This window comes from Cavia porcellus, unplaced genomic scaffold (assembly GCF_034190915.1).
Source record: "Cavia porcellus strain 051 isolate PalLab524CR breed Dunkin Hartley unplaced genomic scaffold, mCavPor4.1 scaffold_16, whole genome shotgun sequence".
Lineage (NCBI taxonomy): Eukaryota > Metazoa > Chordata > Mammalia > Rodentia > Caviidae > Cavia > Cavia porcellus.
Window position 1 is genome coordinate 59,813,960 of NW_026947499.1, and position 25,232 is coordinate 59,839,191.

The 25,232-nt window shown below is 38.6% G+C and overlaps 1 protein-coding gene and 1 long non-coding RNA gene across 5 annotated transcripts in view; one reads left to right on the forward strand and one right to left on the reverse strand.

Annotated features, from left to right (window-relative positions):
• The window catches only part of Filip1 (filamin A interacting protein 1), a 223,602-nt gene that overhangs the window by 175,582 nt on the left and 22,788 nt on the right, over nucleotides 1–25,232 (reverse strand). The gene's annotated exons all lie outside the window — the stretch shown is intronic.
• Nucleotides 17–6,731, forward strand: LOC106025327 (uncharacterized). Of its 3 annotated transcripts, XR_010039916.1 has the most exons (4): nucleotides 145–568; nucleotides 1,327–1,416; nucleotides 2,206–2,266; nucleotides 5,501–6,731. It is a non-coding gene; the product is annotated as an uncharacterized LOC106025327 (long non-coding RNA). The 3 variants fall into 3 exon arrangements; XR_010039915.1 differs by having other exon boundaries at nucleotides 17–154; nucleotides 448–2,266; XR_010039914.1 differs by having other exon boundaries at nucleotides 145–2,266.

The window sequence follows — 25,232 nt, forward strand, 5'->3', positions numbered from 1 at the left end:
TCAGCAAGTCACGCCTGTCAACAGCTGAGAAGTTTGGAGCCGGCTCCTCTCAGTTCCCAGGCAGCTAGGTTATCAGTGGATACAGCCCCGCTCACCCTGGGAAGATTCGGGAAACCAGCAGACCCTTTCAAGGACCTCTGCTCCCCACACAGAGGTAATTATTGTTGGAAGCTCTTATTGCAGGATGTGATTTGGGACTTGGGTTTTAAAATCTGAAAAGAAACAGAACAGCAGTTGTCTTGGGCAGAGCAATTTACCGATGCAATATTTTTCTCAATTAGACTCAGATAAGTGTTCTCAAGTTGTTTGGGTTTTTTTTTTTTTGCAGGGAGGAGTGGTGTTTTATTTTGTTTTAATGCTTTTAAAAGCGTATTACAACTGTTGGGAAATTTTGCAGGAAGAGATCATTTCCAACCAGCTTTTGACATCTGTGTGCCTCACTTACAGCTAGATCACTTACCCAATCATGAGCGGCTTAATCAGCTGTATATCTGCCTGTTATTAAAACAGGACCACCATGAAGGAATGTCTACAATGCTATGACTTTGAAAGGAGTACAGTTCAGAAGGTAAATCTCAGCATTTTCGCTCAAGTCATTCATTCGCAGGGCAAACACTCCAGGAAAATCAGAACTTCAGACATCACTAGTGGTTGCAGGCTTGTTCATCCTTAACTCTCCAGCTTCCAAATCCAGAGCAGGATCATTTCCACCTAAAACTCCAACATGAAGAATCCAAAATGACTTACTTGCTTCATTCTATATCATAAGAGTATGAATCTTCCAAGATTAGGATATATATATATATATATATATATATATATATATATATTATTCCAAGATTAGGATATATATATATATATATATATATATATGGATTATTTTACTAACTACACTTATAAACAGTAAGAGGAGAACTGTGAGGGGTTTTTCTATCCACTCTGTTCTCTGCATTTAAGTTTCAGAGAATTTATCTTCAATTCACTAAATAACTTACTAGTCTTCTATAATGTCATTTTTAGTACCTAAAGAGTCAACACAGGACTTGTAATTAGCTTTTTTTTTTAAGACATGACCTTCACCTGTAAAGTAAGTTGACCTCACATCCCAACCCATTAGAAAAGATCTTGGCTCTTCCCATCCCAGCCAACACAATGACCGACAGCCCGCAACTTCTCCCCTTAATTTGCTAGCTACTACACACACATAAAATTGCCTTTGTTCAGGCTCAGTCTTTCTGGGCCCAAGCCAATCTTGAATTTAAATTTTTAAAAAGAAACTCTACTACAATGAAGGAGCACTGTTGTGAAATGAACTGTCTCTTCTAGAACACTAATGGATGCTTTTAAAACAACCTAGTCCCCATTCCTGAAAGCGGGTGCTGATCGACGTGGGCAGTGTATGCCTGAGCTATCGAGGTAATTCAGAATCACCAGGAGGACAGCTTCAAAATTAAAAGCGAGGTGGGCGGGGCATTATTCTTTGACAAATACACACACTGTCCCCACACATACCACAACAACAGCCCAGTGAGAGAATATCACTTCTCCCCTACTAAGACTCACTTTATGGAGGCATCCAACCCAAAATGCAGCAGGAGAGTAGAACCAAATGTCCAGATCCTGAGAGGAATAACCTGCTGTCCCTTTATGGGCCTGGTTAATTCCACTGAAAGAGTGATAGTTATTTCTCCTTTAATCTTTAGATCAGCTGTCTATTATTGCTAATGGTTTGTTTCCAAGTGTGGTTATAAGCCATAGCATGCAAAGGATTGTTTATAATTACACACTGTTGCTACCTTCAAATTAGGTTCTTTTAAATTATACTGGGCATTGGTGTGTGACTGACTCAGTTCGCTATTATACCATAATAAGCTCCTCCCTCGCCTCCCCCATCTCTTTCTCTCCTCTCTCTCTCTCTCTCTCTCTCTCTCTCTCTCTCTCTCTCTCTCTCTCCCTCTCGCGCGCACACACACACACACACACACACACACACACGCGCGCGCGCGCTGTAAAGTAAAATTATTTTGAAGACTTTCCCCTCCTGGGAATAATTATTGAGACTAAAGCATTTCCTACAAAATCCACAGAGGAAGTCGTGCCATTAAGAACTATTAGAAATCTGTGTTTTGTATACAGTCGATAAGGAACTGACTTTTCAACACGTATTGTTAATATATTACTGTTCAGTTGCCTCCTTTCCCACAGTCTTAAGTGTGAGCGCTCTGAGAACCTTTGGTAAACTGCGGCTGATTTCCCAGCTTCAAGGGTGAGTCATGATGAAATTTTTTAACAAAAACATAGACTAATACTATCAGTTGTTGCGGGAGCAAGTGAGTTAAAATTATTATCTCCACAGTCATTTCTAAACCCAAACTGTCCTACCATGTTCACTTTAAAGCACAGTGATTTTTAAACCAAAAGTGAGTAAGTTATTTAATTTACCAGTGAGGAGAAAAGTAGACATTTAATAGACACTTAATTCAAAATGATGTTTACATTAACAATGTTCAGGGATGGGTAAAAGACTTGGCTATAGCCAGGAATATAGCTCAGTGTCACGGCACCTACTGGCAAGAGTGAGATCCTGAGTTCAGATGTTGGTACACACAAAAAAAGACTTGAATAACAGTTCTTGAGTCACAGAGAATTTTCCTTCTTTTTCCTTACTGAATCCACAAGCACTACATAGTAAGTGTTCAATAAACAGGAATGACTGAATGAGCCAATTAACATATAAAATATTAACAAAAGAGAAAGGAGACTACAAAACATGCAGAAAATGCTTCCAAGCTCTCTCAACAGTTAGATCATCATAGGCTATGTATTCAAGTGGTAGAAAGAAATGCTCGGTTGCAAATTAACTATCTTGAATTCGTTAAAATTTTACATGAATAATAGACTGTAGGATAATAATGAAAATGTTTCTGCAACACTTCGTATAAGCCCAGTAACTGACATACACTAACCCACTTAATTCTCACACTCATGAGATAGATATGATTATCCTTTTCCGTTTTACATGCAAGAAAACTTAAGCACACAAATACCCAGGAAGTTGACCAGGATCATATGTTATTAAGTAGCAGAACCAGAATTTGCAACAGAGTCTGGCTCCAAAGCTTTGTTACTCAGGTAACTGAGTCAGTCACACACCAATGCCCAGTATAATTTAGCTACTTTTGCATATCCAATAGTCACAGTAGCCTATTCTTAGCAATCTCTGAAAGTTAGACTAGACCAAGTAAACCCCACTCTCTTCTAGCCAAACGCATTCTTTGGGCAGGAGGGGGTGGGGGGGTGGAGTCTTGCTATTGAACCCAGGGCCTTGGGCATGTTAGGGAAGTACCCTATCACTGAGTTACATCCCCACTCCTAAACAGTACACTGGAAGTTCCACAGCTTTGGTGGCAAAAAAAAAAAAAAAAAAAAAAAAGCGGGTGGGGATGGGGAATAATTTTGTGTTGAGCATAGCAAAATAAAAATTCATTGGAATTGAAGCCATGTAGAATATCAGAGAAGAGCAAATTGGCCTGAAAAAAGGATATTATTTTAGGGAAAAATGTATTTTTAACCAAAGGATATGAGCTCATTAGCATTCTAAAACAAGCAACGTACAATGTTTTCTGATGAATGAGTCTACTGCTTGATGAAATTCTAAAATTACATTCTGAAAATACACTTTTGGTCTCTGATTTGATAAGCAGTGTGAACATGTTTGTGAGTTATGTATTCACAACCAAAACTTCTCAAAGATACCAAAAAGAGAGGAAGAGAGAGAGAGAGAAACACATATAAAATGAAGGGTATGAAAATCATACATCACCTACTTTCAATATCAGAATGATATTACATTACACTGCATATAATCAGGTTTTACAATTTGAAAATACAGTACTTGAATTTTCCACCAATCTAGCTATACTTCTGTTTAGATTTTCACAAAAGTTTAAAGGAAATAGTGCTAATGCTGTGAGGTAACTGTAAATATTCATAAAATAACTACTTGTCCTGCTGATAAATAAAATAAATATTGTATACCTACAAATATTCACAAAATTCTAAATTATTTTTAACTACTTCCAAAGAATATCCAAAGTGAGGCTAGTTTAAAAAGTAGTTACAGCACAATATTACTTCTCCATTTGCCTAAGCAAAGCAAATATTTCTTTGCATGTATTAGACACTAAAATTCCCACATTTCCTACCTAAGTGCTTGAAATTGCATGATTAAAACTTAACTCTGGCAGGACCCCATCTCACAAAAAACCAAAACAAAACAAAACAAAAAAACCCTGGAAGTCATTATAGGCACTTGCAGGTCACAAACTTCCTACTTTTTAATACAGTTAGACAGCATTCTCCTAGGTATATTTTCTGCTTCCTTTCCTGTGAGATATGACTCACTCTTGCTCAATACTCTAATTTTTAGTTGGAACAAATTGCTTTCAAAAAAATTTTTAAAGAGAATGAAACTTACAGTGTCTCCAAGAAATAGGCATGGGATATAAAAGCCAATGACTAGCCACAAGGCTACACATGCATTTTTCTGCACAATGTTTATAAGGCTTGAACATAAATATTAGATCAAGAGCCATAGTTAATTATGAAAAACCAGTTGTTATCAAAATATATTCAGTAAGATTTTGTGCTCTCAAGTCAAGCAAAACTAGTCTGAACTCAGACTTCATTACTTACTAACTTCAGACTATTCACAATAGCCAAGCCCCAGCAGCAACCTGAATTCTGTCTGTAACTGAATGGTTAAACTGGGGTTAGGTCCCGTAATTGCAACCATTAGAGCATTTACTCATGGCAGTGTGGATAAATCTCTTAAACAAAATTCAAGTGAAAGAACCCTGACTCAAAAAGAACAGTGCATGATTTCATACAGATCTGCTCAAAAATAGACAAAGCTACCTGTGACGGCGAGGACAGTCACCCTTGAGAGGTGGGATGCACACAACGCACCAGAGAAAGGCTCCGGCAGCGTCGGCGATGTCCTGTGCATCTTACAGTGTGCGCTCGAGTAGTGAAAATTAATCAGAGTTACTAATGATTTGTACATTTTTCTGTCTGTAGGTCATAATTTAATAAAAAGTTCAAATTAAAAGTAATTTAAAATGTATAATGCCTAAGGGTCCTTGCCTTCTGAAAGACTGACAAATGAAATAATATAAAGTCTGAGATTTGCCTCAGAACCACCCAGTGTGTAGACAGGAGGAGAACTGATGAAGACATAATGAAGTGGCGCAGGGCAGGAAGCTGTGAAGCAGGTGACAGCTACACATTGTGTGCACTTCCTAATTTCATGCGAGCATTAAAGTCTCTGTTACCAAATGTATTTAAAATAGTGCTTACTGTCAGGTACATAAAGCAGGCATTCAATAAATGTTAATTATTCTAATTATTAATATTATTGACAATAATATCTGTAAACTCAATCCTTTGGATCCAACTAAGTCTTTTTTTTTTCTTTTTTTTTTGTCTTTTTCGGTACCAGGGATCAAACTCACAACTGCCTGCTTGCAAGGCAGGCGCTTATGCCGCTGAGCTAAATTCCCAGCTCTGGATCCAACTAAGTATTGACGCAGAAATCACATGGAACTCCGCGGAGATCATGAGAAAAATCAAGAAAAGAACTGGATTTGTATTAATAGACGCCGTTAGCAACTGAGATGAAAAAAATGAACAACAACAAAAAAGAATCTAGAAAGCCCTGTGTTAGCCAATTAGTTCACAAATCACTGGAAAACAAACTCTTTGCTTGCTTGCTTTGCCTACCTGATAATTAAAAGGCGAAATAGTAAGAAAATGAGGCCAGAAGAAGCACTGAGCAGAGGTCTCATCACACGCAAGTCAGACGTGCAAATGGGAATCTCAGGTGAGAAACATTCAGAAGCATTTGAATTTGGTATTCATCATATAGCTCCGTGAACCCTCATTGCTAATATTTATATTGTTTTTCCCTCTAATGATGTGCTACCAATTCACCTCCTACAAGAGGTGGAACAAATGCTCAGATAAGAAAGTGTTTTAAAACATGAGCTATTAAACTTACATGCCTCCACACCTTCCTTTTGATAACCTATCTTGAAGACTGTGAAATAGATCAACCACATGTTGAAATAATAAACAAATTTCTTTTAAAACCTTATGTTGGGGTGGGGATACAACTCAGTAGCACAGTGCCTGCCTGGCAACTACAAGGTCCTGAGTTTGATTTCTGGTACAAAAAAAAAAAAAAAAAAGACACCTTATGTCAAATATAAAAATGAATGTAGGAGTTGCAATCATTAGAGATTCCAAAAGTAAATGGGAAGTACAAGCAGCAAATTTTTAAAAAAACAAAAATTAACCTCCATAAGCTAATTATAAGTCCTGTGTTGACTCTTTAGCCACTAAAAATAACATTATAGAAGACTATTAAGTTATTTAGCCAGTTGAAAATAAATTCTCTGAAACTTAAATGCAGTGACAGGTCATGAAACACCACGAAACATAGTATCATGGCATCTTAGTGGAAGGTAGGTATACATCCATATATTCCCTCTCTAACCCATGGACTTGCATTTCTACAGAAGCACAGGAATATACAGGTGAATAAACAGGGCTATGTGTATGTGTGTGCTGAAATAGATAAATCATAACAATTACAATGGTTTTGTTTCCTAAGCTTCATGTATTGGTATTTCATCCTCTTAATAGAATAATAAAAGATTCTATAAAAATCATTTTTTACTGCGGTGGTTTTTTCATAGTTGCTGGGATGGAGACTTGGTTCATGCTTTGTATAGTTTGCCTGTTTTTGTTAATACTCAAGATTCCAGGGAAATGTAAAAATTAAGCAAATGAGCACAGCTGAATTTTGCCTGGTGTGGGTCTGGCATTCAATTTCATTAACTTAATCCTTCTTAATAATTGTTCACAAGAAAAAGAAACTAATCACCTCGTGGTTCTTCAAAATGAATTAAAGCTGTTTGTTTGGCTTCTGGGGATTTATATGGATTTTTCTGCTCTTTTGTCCTTGAAAACATCTGAACTCTCCATATTGCCACAATGTTTCTCTCATTTCTGTAGATTTCTCTTGTGACACTTTCCCCCTGAGCCCCAGATTGCATGTAGGTTCTACCTGACAATTCTGTCTGGAGCAGAGAAGAAATATTTTTTCCACCCAGCTATCCTGTTGCTGTTGACCTCAAGTAAAACAGAACAGAGCAACACTTTTATACTTTCTTAGCAAGAGCTGGAACATGACATCACTATCTGAATATGTCTTATGGTAGCAAGAACCCTGGGAAAAAGGAGACTTTGCTCTGACCCCAACCAGCAAGACGATTTTTAAAAATGATTTAATCCTCTCAGGCTATGTCGTCAGTTGTCCAGTGGGGATAATGAAATTTAGTCTACACCCCCCTAGGCCCCCCACCATGGCTCCAGTCATGATACAAAGATGCTGGGGGTGGGGGGCAGTGTCACACATGCAGGAAGGGAGTACCAGAGACAGAGGGTCATGCTGCTTGCTGTCAGGTTCACCCCCCCAATCCATCCACTGACTAAAATTCACCTAAAATAAATTTCATTACCTACAATGTGTTACTTGTAAGGGTTTTCTTTCCAGCATCTTTTTTTGCTGGAACATATTTGATTGCTTAGGTTTTTATACATAATTCTAAACTGCTGAAAATATTGTCAAAGATGTGAACACAAGAAAGTGAGAGTGTTTATTTTCCAAATTTGCTAATTTAATTAGTCGTGGCCTTGCTAAAGGAGAGAAAAATGTTACACTTCTAAGGCCAAACTGTGTTTGTTTATGCCAACAAATAACATTCTAATATTTGTGTCAATGTCTACTCAAACATTCTGTCATCTATTAAATAAGTGCATTTGAATAGAAATTGACCCACAGTACTTGTCAGAAAATGAACAAACATGTTGCAGAAGCAATGGACAACTCACGAGTTCTGCAAACCTCCAGGGAGCTGGCGAGGAGGAGAGCAGAAGCAGAATCTTTGTTGGACCTATAAACCACAGGATTGGCCCACCGTGAGCCAGTTCCCTCAAGAATATGTTTGCTTCTGCAGGATTCAATTTTAATACGCCTTAGAATTTGTGTTATAGACAAGCATGGTACAGTTACTCTGTGCCTCTAAAGCGTTTCCCATGGGGCTGGGGATTTAGCTCAGCGGCATAAGCGCCTGCCTTGCAAGCAGGCAGTTGTGAGTTCGATCCCTGGTACCAATAAAAACGAAAAAGACCAAAAAGAAAAACAAGCAGTGTTTCCCAATGGAGAGAAACTGTGCCCTCCATGGGGCATCTGGCAATGTCTGGAGATATCTGCAGTTGTCACGACTCAGGGCTGAACTTGTAGCCACTGGACAGAGGCCAGGGGTAATGCTTACTAAGTATCCTTCGATGAACAGGAGAGCAACCCAGGGTTTTCCAGCCCAGAACACCAACAACAGTGTCAGAGCTGAGAAACTTACACTGAAAGATTTTAAAAACTGTAATAATCAGACAAGAACGCCCTCAAAGGCTCAGAGTTTGCCAATGACCTTGAGGCAGATACATAAGAAAATAGAAAAAGCCAAAAGAGCTATAAGAAATATACTGACAAAACTACTTAGACCTTTAAGATCAGGAACATTTTTGAAAAATAAAACATGTAAATATCCATTCTAACAGTCCTAAAATAACTAAATTTAAAAGTGCTAGTGATTTTTATAATTCCTTTTTAATAAAGATGTAGTAACCACCGAATATTTATAGAAATAGTTGCTTCACTCCTGAAACTGAATTAAATTCTGTGAGAAGACAGAACTGAGAAAAGCAGAGTCACCCTTCTGTGGCTCTCAGCATGTTCCCATCTCTAATTGCACACAAGCATTTCAAATCTTACCTTAGTGATGCCATGAGTGCTGGTGACACGCCGGGCCTCGAAAGGCACAGGAGGGAGCTAGGACAGCCAGGCACCTGCTCTGGAGGAGCAGACAGACAAAACTTAACAAGTGCATAGCTCCAAGGCAAAAATATCGGACTGTGACCCAATAGCCCTGAAAATCTCTCCTCACCATGAAACATCTAAAAATTCCAGCTAAAAATACCACATTCTTTTAGAAACCCAGCAGAACATGAAAGAAACAGCAGGAAACCCATAAGGGTCAAAAACATAGACAGAACAAAAACCAGGACAGCACATGGCAGCTGACAATGAGGTTCTTGGGGCACAGGTGGTGGATTAATTTCAGGAACTAATCAATTTTAATGATCAAATGGGGATAACATATATGGGAAGTCTCTTCCCATAAAGATTTAGAATCTGGGGATTATAGCAGACAGGTGAGCACTTCCCTAGCACGTTGGTGACCCTAGCTTTCAACTCCAACACTGGAAAACAGAAGGATCTGAAACTAAGATCCCTGGATAAAGCTGGAAATTTGAACTTTTTTAAAAAAAATAGGCCTAGAGAAATAAGAAGGACAAAGGATGAGGAGGTAGTTCTGGCAGAGGGAATCATGTGCCCAAAGGCTCTAATGTGCAACAGAGCACAGAACCTTCCAGGAAAACACAGAAAGCAATGGTGAGACATGGGAAGGAGTCTTCAAAGCTACCTAGGAGTCCGGTGATGCAGAATGGAGCTTGCCAGCCAGGATCTGGCCCATATCATGATGTGTGGGTGTTCTTAAAATAGCTGTCAGAGGTTGAAAATAAAGACATATCATATAATAATTCACAGATTCTGAAAAATTCAAAATATCTGTCAAGAATGGGCCTACATTCTCACATGGCTGGAGTCAGTTGAGTTAACCTCCTTGAGACAAGAGCTGGTCTCATGGTCACCACTCCTCCAGCTCAATCTTTTCCTTCATTTAGATCACATATTTGGCCTCTGCAGGCCATTGAATTCCCAATTGCTGATTGAGGTCTAAAATGTGACTCCCAAGAGTCACATGTGTTCATAGGTGAGGCTTTAAGAAGATAATTGGATCATGAAAGTTCTAACCTTCCACTGATGAGGCTATAAGGTTAATGATAGGTGATGGAAAATTAGGTTGGACATAGATGAAGGGAGTAGGTGATGGTGATGGTGATTGGGTTGTGGACTGTATCTGGCCCTTGAAACCTTCTTCTCTGCCTGGTTTCTCTGCTGTCTGGCCACCATGAGGTGAGCAACTTTCCTCCACCATACCCTTCCACCCTGGCATTTTCTGCCTCACTATAGGCCTAAAAGCAATGGAGCCAGCGGACCATGGACTGAGCGTCTGAAACCATAAGCCAAAATAAACCTTTCTTCTTTTAAGCTGTTTTTGTAAAGTAGGAAAAAGTGATGAAAAACTAACACAAGGATCTTACAGGTTATGGTTTAAAATTTTAAAAAACTGATTTTATATGAAAACAAAGAATAGCCTTGAAAAACTTCAGGCAAAAAAATTATATGGCCATATATATATATATATATATATATATATATATGTATATGTATATATATATATATACATATATATATAATATATATTCCATTCACTTTGTAAAAAATAAACTGCACAGGACTAAGAATGGAAATAAGAATACAAATGAAACTATTACATGAACCCAGTAGAAAGACTATGGTGGCTTAACACACAGTGGTAGAAATGAAAATGGAAAGATGTAAGTAGATTCAAAGTGTGTCTTCAAGAAAAAAATTTACTAACAGATTTTTAAGGGTGAGGGAAAGAACACAAATGACTTGAATTCCATTATCAATAACTGGAGTTCTGTATATTGACAAGCGAAGGAACAGTATTAATTGATACTTCTCATATGATTAGTGGATAATTTGACATATACAAGATGCCTGAAAAAGAAGCCCTACTCCACTCAGAAGCTTTAATCCTATAGCTAAAATTAATGTAAATATATGTACATGAGGTGATAAAAATATAGTGAATACATTTTTAAAAATTTATTATAGTAAAAGACACATTGCTGATAATCTCCCTAAAAATACTCTCTCATGCTGAGCACACTTACTCATCATTCCTGCTGCCAAGCAGCTCTAGAAATTTTCTTTCATGAGCATCTTTATGAGATGTGATGGAAAACACAGTGAGTACTCTGCCACCTGGTACCAGCCAACAGACAGGCAGACTTATAAAAACACGGTGATGTGTCCTAACCACCTTACGCACCAGCGCAGGCACCATGCAACTTCCGGGTCTTCCCCAAAGTAAAAACGACCATAAAAGTAAGTGTTTTGATTCAGTTTAGGACATCTAGGTACTCACAATACAACTAAATACACAAAATAGTCTTCCGGAACTGCTTCAGGAAAAAAAAAAGTGGTCAGAACCATAGGATAAGGTAGTTGAAATGGGGGATATTTCGAGGTGATTGAAAGCGGTGTGTCTTTTACTGTAATAAATGCTTTAAAAATTAAACCTTCACCATATATTTGAATCATGTCTCATATTTGTGACCAAACTAAAAGAATACAACATAACATAGCTCATAATAACTGACATTTATAGAGCCTACAATATATATCCATACATGGCATTTAATTTTCATAATATGTAAAGCTAAGCATTATTATCATTAACACTCTAAATAGAAAAATAAAGCCAGGAAAATTAGATAACTAGCCCAAGATCACATGGGTTGCAATTGGAATTTGGCTCAAGTCCATTTTTTTCAAATAAGTACACTAGGTTGTTTGAATACTTGGAATGGAATGACAAATTTCCCTGCATACTGAAACTCAGATATTCCAAAGAATATGTAACTCCTCTAACTTGACTGAAATACTGAAGTCTTCCTCACAAACCTCCATTAGACAAGGAAATAAACTTTCATCAATATTATTTAAAATTGTACCCAATTCAGTAATTGAAATAATACCTATCCATAATGTTCTGAAAAGAAGTGTCTAGAAAATAAATGCGCCCCAGTGTCCCAAGTGTCCCAGGCTGGCTTCCGATCTATGCCTGCAGTCTGTACATACGAATATGCTCATCTCCACTCTTCAGCACGGTGCTGGGTGTGTGCAGAATGCTACGGTTTAAACATGGGCAGAGATCCATTAAGTTTTTTCAGTCCAGGCCCACCTGGTTGCTCCTTGCCCTGCCAGCATTCATAACTGAACCCCTTTCCTGGAATCATCATTGATCTGGGGTCCAGCTCGCTAAGAGCTTGGTAGCATTCCCCGGTTAGTGGAGACTCAGCTCAGTCCTCCACAGTGCTGTGGAACTCCTGTGGCACTTCCCAGGCCCTGACACCTTCCTCAGCAGTCTGCCCCCTTCCCCTGCTTCAGCATGACTTCCACCTCAACGGACACCTATGGCTAAGCTGACAATATAACCTAACGGTCAGTCAGTCGACCAGGGTGCTTGTATGACTGAGAGGAGGATTATAAATACACTGGAACAACAGGAACAAATGAAAACTCTTTCCCGCTGGACCACAGAGCAGACCTGCTGGTTCTCAACTTTGTTGTCTTGTAAGTTTCCCCTTCCAGAAGTTTCAAGAACTCCTGACTCCTGTTTATGCCTCATAGGATAAAAGGAAATCCAAAAAAGCTAATTGACAAAATCTCCCGAGCCACATAGCATAGCCAAGTTTGGTTTGGGGTAGTTAAGTCCCGGGATGGTTAGGGTTGCCCAAAAGGCAACGAATGTCTTTCGACTCCAAAAGGGGAGCAGCTTCCCTCCCAACTGTTTAGTGCACCTCTTGCTCATCAAGCCAAAACCCAGAGAAGGAAATGGCTCAGTTTCACAAAGGAAGCAATGCTTTCTCTTCCGCACAGAAACCCCTGACATAGCTTCTCCAGCCTCTCCTTCTGACAGAGGAGAACAAGGGTGGGGGAGCAACTCCAGCTCCATAAACCTTGCATTCAAGCCTACTGCTTTGTTGAGGAGGTCCATTGCCTTTCTTCTTATTCTCTTCTTATTCTTAGAAGAAATCAATGAATGGGAAATAATTTAAGGAAAGAACCAGAAACAAAATGCTAATTTAATCTTTGAGAAATAAAATATCCATTAGCATATGCAAGGAATACTGTTCAGTCATAAGGACGTTTTGTCAGCAATAGGACAAGTATTTAATGCCACTCGAAATTAATATTCTTGACACCAACTTCATAAGCCAAATAAACAGATGTCGTCTGTGAGATATATAATTGCCAGATCTTCAGGGATCAAAGTTCAGCTGATTTTAGCTCTACTGTCCTGTTCTAAATATCATACCAGTCTGTGATCTTTATCTTGGAAAGCTCAAAAACAATTATATCAAGTTTCCATTTAGGGCTTTGCTCACTCATTCAAGTGCCTTAACTCTAAACCGAGTTATGTTTTCCAACAGCACAGAGTGGCTTCCCAGCACTGAGCAGGGATGGCTGAGAGGTCCTTAAGCTTGTGATGTTAGCAAAGGAATTCTAACTGGTTGGCTGTTCTATGATTCTGGCTAGTGCCAGGCAGTAGCAACAAACACATCTCAATGGCCATCATTACCTAAGCTGATTTTTGGATAACCTTAACCAAAAATCTTGATCTCCAAACACAAGCAAATATATAAATGCTGAGTAATCAAGGTTATGGAAGGACCAAATGAAAAGAAGCCAGGTGCACTTTGTCTGAAAAGGTTTCATGATTTTTATGATGAATAAAACAAATGGAAACATCTGAAGCTTCTTTGAAATGTTAAGAATGAAATAGTGGAGAACAACTGTGCTTCAGAGAGTGCTGAAGTATATGGTGAGGGGGGGACTTATACACCAAATAAATTATTTAGAAAGAGTAGAAGGCTGAGTTCAAGTTTAGAAGAATTTCTGCTAACTCATCAAGTTAAACTCTCCTTTAAACTCTAAATCTCTGGATTTCCAACATAATTTCTTGGGAATTTGTATTGCACAACTGAATATTCCCCGAAATACAGCTCCTTATTGTACATACAGACGAGACTCAGCAAAACGAAACTGTGTGAAAATTTGGATAGTCCTGTAAAACATTCCTAGATATTTCAACTTGATGAAAATGGTCTTTAAAAGCAAGTAAAGAAGACATTCTTCTCTACAGAGTACATCATTACCACAATTGATAAAGAAGGAAAAAAAGTATATCATCAATACACAGCCCTTGAGCACCAACAGCGAGCAAGGGATAGTTATTAGGAACAAAAAGTGTACAAATTTGTCCTTCCATTTAGCAAATTTTAGTTAATTGATGCAATAGACATAATTAATACATACACATAACCTTAATGAGAACAGCACATAAAGAGTATAAGGAAAAAGACTACTTATTAATATTCTCTAACTCAGGAGCTTGTAAGGAACACAAACCTTTTTGGAAAGTTTGAGATAAATCTGAGATGCACCCAAATGAATATTAGACAAAGAATATGATGTCCTATAAAGCAAAGTTTAGCCCATTCTCAATTTTTTACATTTATAGAGATGGAAATTATGTAATGATTGAATTAGCTCTCTCTCTCTCTCTCTCTCTCTCTCCCTCTCTCTCTCTCTCTCTCTTTTTCCTTGAGACAGAAACTTACTGACCTGGAACTTGCTACAAAGCTCAGGCTGGCTTTGAACTCTCAATCCTTCTGCCTCATCCCTCCAAGTATTGGAATCATAAGAATGTAGCACCATGCCACTCTAAATTACATCTACAGATCAAATATCATACACTTAAATGTCAGACATCCCAAACTTTTACATACAATGCATCAACCTAAACCACAGGGCCTAGATAAAACGTTCATAAATCACTCAGCTAAAAATTATTTCACACTGTGACATGGTAATAAGAGTGTGCCAGCTGCTACTCCTGAAGAAAGGCCTGATCCCCAGCCTCACAGCACCTGGGGGTTCGTTTGTGGGAACTGGCCTATGAGGTCACAAGCACCTGCAGCAGTCCCTCAAACCCCACACTGGATAAAAGTCAGATATACCCTAAAGAAGACATGGAATCAGACAAACAGATAAGATGGACAAACATAGATAGATAGATAGATAGATAGATAGATAGATAGATAGATAGATATAGATATAGTAGATAAGTTATTATAGAAATTGGTGTCACAGAATTATAGAAACCAAGACCTCCCTTTATCCACATCTGAGAGGTAGAGAATTAGCAAAGGTGTTAGTGTAATTCGGTCTGATTCCAAAGTTCTAAGAACCAGAGCATGGAGAAGAATATTATAAATCTGCTGAGTCAGAAGGCCCAATAGCCAGGAGTGCTGGTGTCCATAGGTGAATGTGACCATCCCAGATCAAATAGAAAATTAACTTGCTTTGTTTGTATTTGGGCACTCAACAGAGTGGACAATCCCATCTCACACTGGTAAGGGTTACCTTCTTCCAAATGCTAATGTGTTTCAAAGACATCACCGCAGACACAACCAAACATATTTCACCAGCTATCAGGCCTTAGCCCAGTCAGGTTGGCACATAAATGAACTGTCACACATCCTCTCTAGTAAGCAGAAGAACCCTCTCCTCTACCCTCCCTTTGAGCTCATAGCAATTCCACTAGAAGCCAAGGGTCAAAACTGCTTGCTCTGATGGTGCCCAGAACACAACTTTCCATCCCACCTCTAAATTTCACCCTCCTCTCCTTTCTCCATTTCCAAAGGATTGACAAATAAATAAGCATGCATAACTTGCATGGAGATGTAGAGCCTCATCCTACTCACCAGCTCTCCCTTGCTATGACGAAAGTCTGAGAAAATCAAGTTAAATGAGAAAAGGTTTATTTTGGCTCATGAGTTCAGAAGCTTCCATCCACTGCTGAGGCAAGGCAGAACATCATGGTGATGTAAAGCAAATTCCAGAACTCATAAGCCTGACACTATGTGGAGGATGGGAAAGGCAGACCCAGCCCACTTAGACTCAGCAAACCTTAGCATTGCAACGCCAGCTGCAACTTGTCAGACAGACTATTAACTCAGCCAGAAACTACATCTTGTTGTGCTAATTTGCTGCAAGGACAGATTGGCTCACTTAGAGACAATGACTGATACTACTCACTCGACCAAGCCCCAACCTTCTTGCTGTATGATAAGAAGCCTCCATCAGCCCAGAACAAGTCTGCCCGCCAACATGGAACCCAGCCCATGTAACCAATTATAAAATAACCTGCTATCAGCCTTTTGTACTTCTTGCCTAAAACATAAGCAAGTGTCTGTTTAACCCCAAGGCAGGGCTGGTGATTTGGAACACAGTTCACCCCAGCCTGCTAGTGTAATAAAGAGGGGCCTTCCCAACTCCTCAATGCCTGTGTGTCTTCCATCGGATTCAGTCCTGTTTTTTTTCCAAAACAGCTGAAGATCATGGCAGAGCTGCACATACTATGACAGCCTGGAAGCAGAAGAAGGAAACAGCCAGCGAGGCAAAGGCCAGGGACACGGCATACCTCTCCAAGGCTGTGTGCACTGACCATCCTCCCCCTAACAGTCACTCAGCTAATGAACTCATCAATGGATTAATCTACTTGATGAAGTTAGGGCCCTGATCACCCAGTCATCTCCCCTTTTCTGTGAAGAGATTTATGAGAAGTTGCATCAAGCCTAAGATAGATATCATATTACAAAGATGTGGCACTTTGGTTTTACACAAAAGCTCATTCCCCTTTTTCTTACAATTATTAAGTTACATTTCAGTGTTTAATTGCCCAGCTAGATGGTATTTCCCAAACTCCTTCACAATTACATATGGCTTCATGAGTAGATTCTCCATATAAACAGGAATGTAATGTGCCACTTCCGGATGTAGGCATAACGCAATGATACAGATGCCTTCTCTTCTTTCTTATTTAGCAGACTGTAACCCAGGTATGGCACATTCTCTTTTGACAATGTAAAGGCATTACACTAGGGGGCCATATAGTGAAACAAAAAGGGAACTGGAGTCCCTAAACTACTACATACGGCAGACCTGCCCCACTGACAGCTGGACTCCTGTATGAGAGAGTAGCTTCTCTATTTTTTAAATCACTATGACATATGATCAAAAGATGTGGTAAAATCTTTGTGAGTTTTAAGAATTTGTTGCAGTAAAAGACATGGCCTTTAATGTCCTTCAAAAACACTCCCTTTCGCTTCAAACACAGTCATCGCATCGTTCTTCCCAATTTCCGAACCAGTTCTAGAAGTCCCCCTTGGTGAATGTGTTTAAGGATGCTGTCCTGCCTGCCTTGATATCCTGAGTCAGTTCAAAATGTTTGTCTTCCATGGTCATTTTAACTTCGGGGAAGAGGCAGAAGTCAAATGGTGCCGGGTCCAGGCAATAAAACGGGACAAGGAGACACTGTATTGTTTTTACAAGCCCACCTTTCTCTCCAGTGCCACTCAGGAGCAGCCCTATCACATTTTTATCACCCTTCATAAAGACGCCGAGGAAAGGGGACTTCCAGACCTACTTCAGAAAAGTGACAAAAATGATGGGAGAAGTTTGTTTAAATGAGAGGGAGTATTTTGAGAGGAATTAAGGGAAATGAATCATTTACTATAATCATTTTTAATTGAAGTTTTCATCCTATATTTCTATCACACCTCATATTTTTGAGTGTCATAATAGCTTATACTGACTAATTTGGAAAAGAAAATACATTATAAAGGAAAAGATAAATTATTCAGCAATAGTACCTTCTACGAAAAGGTGAATTTACTTCTTTATTTTAATAAAGGTTGAGTACACCTTCTTTAATGTGCTTGGGATCAGAAGTGTTTCAGATTTGAGGATTTTTTGTTTTTCAGATTTTGAAATATTTTTATATACATACTGAGAGCCGTAGGGAATGGGACCCAAATCCAAAAAAAATTCATTTGCATTTTGTATATATCTTATTCATATAACCTAAAAAATTTTCATATAATTTTTTTAAAGTTCATCTGTGCTCTGCCAAGGTCAGGTGTGAAATTCTCTTCTTAGGGTGTCATGTTGGACTCTAAAAGTTTTGGATTTGGGAGCATTTCAGAGTTCAGATTTTTGGCTAACGGAGGCTTAGCATTCAGCCATCTTTTATTGGACCCTGGCCACCGCTGTGCTAGTGTCAGGGACATGTTAGTACCTATTCCATGTTCCCTGAGCTCTTTATTAAGCTCTGGGGAAATTCCAGGTGCCAAATCCGCAACCCTGCACCCCAGCAGAACTCTTCCAGCTCTTTGCAATAACGGGCTAAAATGCTCCGCATTTGCTATTTCCGGGAGTAGCTTACAACTAATAATGTCACTCTTTTTTGTTTATCCCGCAGGTGGAGCGATTCCAAAGCATGTGCTTCCCAATTTTCCAAAGCTTCATTACAGAATTAAGCACTGAGTGCCCTTGTGAGTGTCCTTGTGGCAGACGACATGCTCATGTTCTCTTTGATAATGTTCCTGTCACTCACTCAATTCCTCTACTTCCTTACCATTTTCTCTGGACACCCCAATTAAACTAACTAAATCAATCCATACTGAAATCTGCTCTGACAGAACCCAAATCTTAATTGGTTCCGGCTACTTTGTGTTCACCATCTCACACCTAAAACAGCTCATCAAAGCTACCCTGAACTGCATAGTGAGATCCTCTAAATAAATAAATAAAATGTAGACATAATTGATAAGATGAAATTATCTGTTTTGACAAGCTGCCAAGAGTGTGGGTGAGTCCTTCTTCCATACAGAGAAACCCAGATGGGTTGGCAAGAGTGCCCATGAGCCCCACCCACCCAGAGGAACCTGAAAGGGCCTACAGGAGCCCCAGTAACACAGACAGGTGGACGTGGCAGCCTGGAACTGCCGGAAGCTGCAGCAACAATAGGAGCTAAGTGTTGGCTTACATCAATACTCCTAGGCTAGTCACTGGGAAGAATATAGGACTCACCCAACAGGCCCTGCAGGAGTAACTTAGGGGGCTAGCCCCTCCCTTCCATTGTAGGACCCAGCAGCTGGGTGAGTGTCAGCCACACAGTATGACCCTAAGACACACAAGACGGACAATTGAGACCAGCAGGGTTGAAAAGACCAAAATATTAACCCAAGAGGTGAAAATGACGAAGTGAAAAAGCAAAATGCAATCTCAAACATTCAGTCCATCAGGAACAATTACAGGAGACACAGAAATAGAGGACACTGCAAGTTATAGGCCTGAAATTTCTGAAAAGATAGCAAGTGAAATAAAGAAACAAATGCATGAGGCAATAGAGGAAATCAGATTAGAAATTCTCAAAACAGAAAGAAATAACAACCTTACTAAAGGAGTTGCTCAGCATAGCTAGAGGAGATATAGATTTTTTTAAAAAGTACAGGAACATGGAAAAAATGATGAAAACCTTGAATGAACAATATAGGAAAGAAATAGAATGCATGAAATAAATTCAAAGAAATGTCCAAGAACCAGGTTAATTTATCAAAGCATTCTGTTTTAATGTTGAACTTTGGTCACCCTTTAAATGTTTTGCTTTCGGTGCAGGAATAAGTGTGAAAAGAATTGTATATATGTAATTGTTGTATTAATGTAAATCTGAATAGAACAAGATATGTTAACTTTAACAAATATACTAAGGACTATAGTTTAAGGAAATGCATGTGGTTATTAAGTTGATCAGGAGTGGATTGCTACAGGTTAAGAACTGGTGGTCAACTGGGAAGCCAAGCCAAGCAAGCACCTCCCAAAGCTGGTGGCAGTGTGGCAGACTGCAGCCCTTCCAGGGGGAGAACCAGCAGCAGCTCCTGAGACCCACGCCATGTTGGAACTTAGGAAGCTGTGAAACCAAACAACCAGCCTACCTCCCTGCTAAGCAATAGTGAACCTACTGATACACGGCCTAGAGTCAAATATCCCACTTCCCCTACCTTCTTCCCCCCCACCACCACTGCCCATTAGCAAATGGGAACCAGAAATCTGAGAGTCTCCTGGAAAGTTGACCATAGCAAATAAGGGGGACTTCCTTCTACCATCTCTTTGAAAGCAAATATTTCCATTACTGTTTTGCTCTTTTCTGATTAATGGTACTGCTCTATTCAATATTCTGTTTTGATAAGTTCTATAGTGTTCTATATTTCATCTCAATTTGATATACATGATTGAAAGAACAACTATTATAAAGATAACAAAATATACTGTGATACCTATTACTGTTATCCCGGCAACCTGTTGTGAAGTTCTGTACCAATTTCACTGTACGATCTTAATTGGCTTTATTCTGTCTTGTTCTGTTGTATACTTTCAAAATAAAATTTAAAAAAAAAAAAAAGAACTGGTGGTCAACTTAATGCCAGCTGGATTAAATCAGCAGGGTGCTGAGCATAGATGTTCCACCTGAAGAAAGTTGCCAGCATAAACAGAGATGTGGAGAAGGAGAAGCTAGGCATTGATGCATAGAACGTGTTGAGGCATTGAGGCATTGTAGTTTCTCCTATACCGTGTTGCTGTTTGAGCCATTAGGTTCTCCTTGAGTAGCTTTGGTCTTCACATCGAGCATTGCTTCCTGGCTCCAGAGGGGAAGACATGTGCTGCTTGGTCTCCAGGATGAACTCGTCACCCTGGCTTCCTGACATGTACTCAACTGTGCTTGTCATCAGAGGAGCTCGGGGCCTCTGTGTCGCTGAGAATGGCTGTAGTGCTTTTCAGGACAGCCCTGGTCTTTGTTGTGAGTATGACATCTCGGCTCCGGCGTAGAACCCTCAACCTACCAGCACAGCTCCTTCACCATGCTGACACAGACTTCCTAGCTTCCACAGACTTCCTAGCTTCCACTGCTGACCTTTGGGCCTTCCTAACACAGATCCATAAAATAGACTGGCGTGAGTCCCTCTTGTGGGCTCTAGACCCTCCAGTCAGACTCAAGGGAGGCATCCTCATGAGCCCTCAGTCTTCATCTGGACTCATGTAGGACATTGCTGTGGGATTCAGGCCCATGGCTAAATATTCTGTCTTTAGTGTTGTAGATAGATTTCCTGCATTTTCTTGTGTTAACTCTGGGTGATCATTATAAAAATAATATTACAAACTCCATGTCCTGGTTCTAATTGTTCTCTGCACAACCCCTGACTACAACAAGAAGTAATAGCAGAAAATTTCCCAAACATAGGAAAAAAATCAGATATAAAGATAAGTGAGGCATATAGAATGCCAAACAGTCATAACCAAAATAAACCTACAGCCTGACATATAATAATCAAAATCCCAGAAATTCAGTATAAAAACAGAATATTAAAAGCTATTAGAGTAAAGACAACTCACCTATCACGGAAAGCCTACTAGAATCATGGCAGACTTCTCAACACAAACCCTCAAATCAAGACAAGCTTGGAGTTAAGTGTTTCAAGCTCTGAAAGAAAACAACTTTCAGCCCAGGTTAATGTACTTTGCAATATTTTGTTTCAAAATTAATGGAGAAATAAGATATTTTCATGACCAAAAACAACTGAAGAAATTCATGTCCACCAAACCAACCCCAGAAAGACATACTAGAGAGAAGCAAAAATGACTACAATTCCCAGAATAACAGAAAGAAACCACCAGGCAGGGCAAGCAATTAAACAGGATGGGAACCAACAACAGGAAAATAATATCACAAAGTTAAGCCAGTGCGTATCAGTTATCATAATCATCAATGTAAATAGCCTCAGTTCACCAATTAAAAGAAATAGATTGACATAATGGATCGAGGAACAGGATCCAACAATATGCTGTATACAAGAAACACATCTGACTCAAAAAGAAACTCAGATTGAAAGTGAAAGGATGGAAAACAGTATTCCATGTGACAGGAACCCAGAAAAAAGCAGAGATAGCTATTCTGTTTGCAGACAATGTGAACTTCAAACCAAAAATGATCAAAAGAGGTAAAGAAGGTCACTACATACCTGTTAGTGGAAAAATTCAAGAGGAAGAACTCACAATTATACGCATCAAATACAGAAGCTCTGTCTTTTTACTTTTTACTCATCACTGAGACAAAATACCTGATGCCCAAAGTTGGGAAAGGAAAGGTTTATTTCTTACCTTTTAGGTTTATTTATGAAATCTTTTGGAGGTTTCAGTCCATACTCAATTGGCTCCAAGGCAGAGTGGCACATGCTTAAGTAAATGCAAAGGGATTGAAATTATCCCATGCATATTATCTGACCATAGTGCATTGAAATTGGAAATTAATGGCAAAAGAAACTTCAAAATCTACATAAATACATGGAAATTAAATCAGACCCTCCTGAACAACCAATGGGTTACAGATGAAATTAAAGAAGAAATTAAACAATATGTACAATTCAATGAAAATGCAGATGCCATATATCAAAACCTGTGGGATGCAATGAAACTGGTTCTAAGAGGGAAATATATAAAAATCAATTGTCATATCAGGAAAACAGAATGAGCACAAATAAACAACTTAATGCTACACCTCAAGCCTCTAGAAAAAGAAAAGCAAGTCAAGCCCAAGGTTCATAAAAGAGAGGAAATTGTATAGATCAGGGAAGAAATTAATGCAATTGAGACTAAGAAAACAACACAAAGATTTAATGAATCAAAGAGTTCTTTGACAGAATAAATAAAATTGATAAACTCCTAGCCAAACTTATCAAGAAAAAACTCAAATTCATGCAATAAAGAATGAAAAGAGTGAAATTACTATAGATCCTGTGGAAATTCAGAAGATCGTGAATATTTACTTTGAAAATCTTTACTCACATAGGGTGCAAAACACAGAGGAAATGGAGAGATTTCTAGGAACATACGAATTACCAAAGCTGAATCAGTATGATACAAAATTTTGAATAACCCAGTATCAGTTACCAAAATTGAAAGTAAAAGCCAGATCCTGATGGCTGACTTCTACAAGAAATTTAAAGATTTCATGCCAGTACTCCTCAAATTGTTTAATGAAACTGAAAGGGAAGCAATTCTCTCTAACTCATTCCAGGAGAAAAGTATTACCCTGATAGCAAAACCAGAGAAAGACCCAACGAAAAGGAGAAGCATAGGCCAATTTCCCTAATAAACATAAATGCAAAAATCCTCAATGAAAGACAAAAAACAGAACGCAGCAAATCATCAAGAAGATTGTACATCATGACCAAATGGGATTCATCCCAGCAATGCAGGGATGGCTCAACATACACCCATCAATAAATATAATACACCACATCAACAGAGCCAAAGACAAAGCTCACATGATCATCTCAATAGATGTGGGAAAAGCTTTTGATTAAACCCAGCACTCATTCATGATAAAAATCCTACAGAAAACCAAATAGATGGTCTTTATCTCGGTCTGATAAAGGCCATCTATGACAATTCAACAGCCAACATCAAACTAAATGGACAAAAACTGAAAGCTTCCGACCTAAAGGAGCAAGACAAAGCTGTCCACTATCCCCAGTCTTACTCAATATAGTTCTGGTAATGTTAGCCAGAGCAATTAGATGAGAGAAATAAAAGGAATAATGAAAAGAAAGGAGGAAGTGAAATTATCACTGTTGGCAAACCACCTGATACTCTACAGAGAAGACGCAAAAATTCCACCAAAAGACTTCTAGTTTAATAACCAAATTCAGCTAGATATGAAGTCAACACTGAAAAATCAACAGCATTCCTGTACACAAACAACAAACTCACAGAGAGATAAATTAGATAAATAACACCTTTCACAATAGCATCCAAAAAATGAAATATTTAGGAATCAACCTAACAAAGGATTTAAAATACCTATGTATTGAAAACTATAGTACTCTTAAAAAAGGAGATTTAAGAGGATGTTAAAAAAATTAAAATACATCCCTTACTCCTACATAGGAAGAACCAACATAGTAAAAATGGCCATACTCCTAAAACTGTTATACAGATTTAATGCAAACCTGATCAAAATGCCATTAACATATCTCACAGGTCTAGAGAAAACATTTCTAAAATTCACTGGAAACAGAAGGGACCCAGAATAGCAAAAGCAATGCTAGGTAACTAAGGCAAAGCAGAAGATCACAATCCCTGACTTAAAACTATACTACAAAGCTACTATGATAAAATTAGCATAGATTGGCAAAAAAAAACACAGACCTGAGGATCAATGGAACAGATCAGAAAATGCAGGCACAACTACAAAGACACTCAGACACCTTATTTTTTACAAAGGGGCTAAGCATATTCACTGGAATAAAGATAGCCTCTTTAATAAATAGTGTTGGAAAAACTGGCTTTCTATGTACCAAAGACTGAAACGAGGCTCATGCCTATCACCATAAACTAAACTAAAGTCTAAGTGGATTAGAGATCTGAGCATTAAAACAAAAGAACTCAATTTACTATAAGACAAGGTAGGTAAAAATCTTGAAGACATAGGGGTAGGGTAACAGTTCATGAACAAAATGCAATCCACATGCGTAGTACTTCAAAGAATCAACACATCAGATCATGTCTTACTAAAAAGTTTTTGCACTTCAAAAGAAATCACCAACAGAGTGAAAAGAAAACCCACAGAATGGGAAAGAATTTTAACCAGCTGTCCCTCAGACAAAGGGCTTATATCTAGAACATACAAAGAATTGAAAAATCAGGCCCCCCAAATTCAAAGACCCAATCCAAAAATGGGCATCTGAGATAAACACACACTTCTCAGATGAAGAAAGATGCATGTCAAATAAATACATCTCTGGTCACTTGAGAAATGCAAATTAAAACAGTATTGAGATTCCATCTCACTCTAGAAAGAATGGCTGCCATCAAGAAATCAACTGATAACAAGTGCTGGTTGGGCCGGAGGGAAAAGGAATATCTGCACTGTTGGTGAGAATGTAGACTGGTGCAACCACTGTGGAGATCAGTGTGGATTCCTCAAAAACCTAAGATTGGGAGTCTCATTCAACCCAGTTATTCCCCTTCTGGATATTTTCCCAGAAAAATTGAAAATGTCATGCCACAGAAGTACATGCACACCCATGTTTATAGCAGCACAATTTATAATAGCTAAATCTTGGAAATAACTGAAATATCCATCAATATCCATCAATCACAGAATAGATTTTAAAAATGTGGTATTTTTATGCAATGTAATATTAGTCAGCTATAAAGAAGGACAATCTTGAGTCTTTTATAGGAAAATGGAAAAAACTTGAGACCAAACTCATAAGTGAAATAAATCAAACTCACATCATATTGTCTCCCTAATGTAAAAAAAAAAAAAAAACTCAAAGAGTAGTAAGATCCAAAATGTACCATAGATATTGTGCTCATGGAAGGGAAAGAAAGTGCTCAAAAGAAAAGAACAACTGGGAGG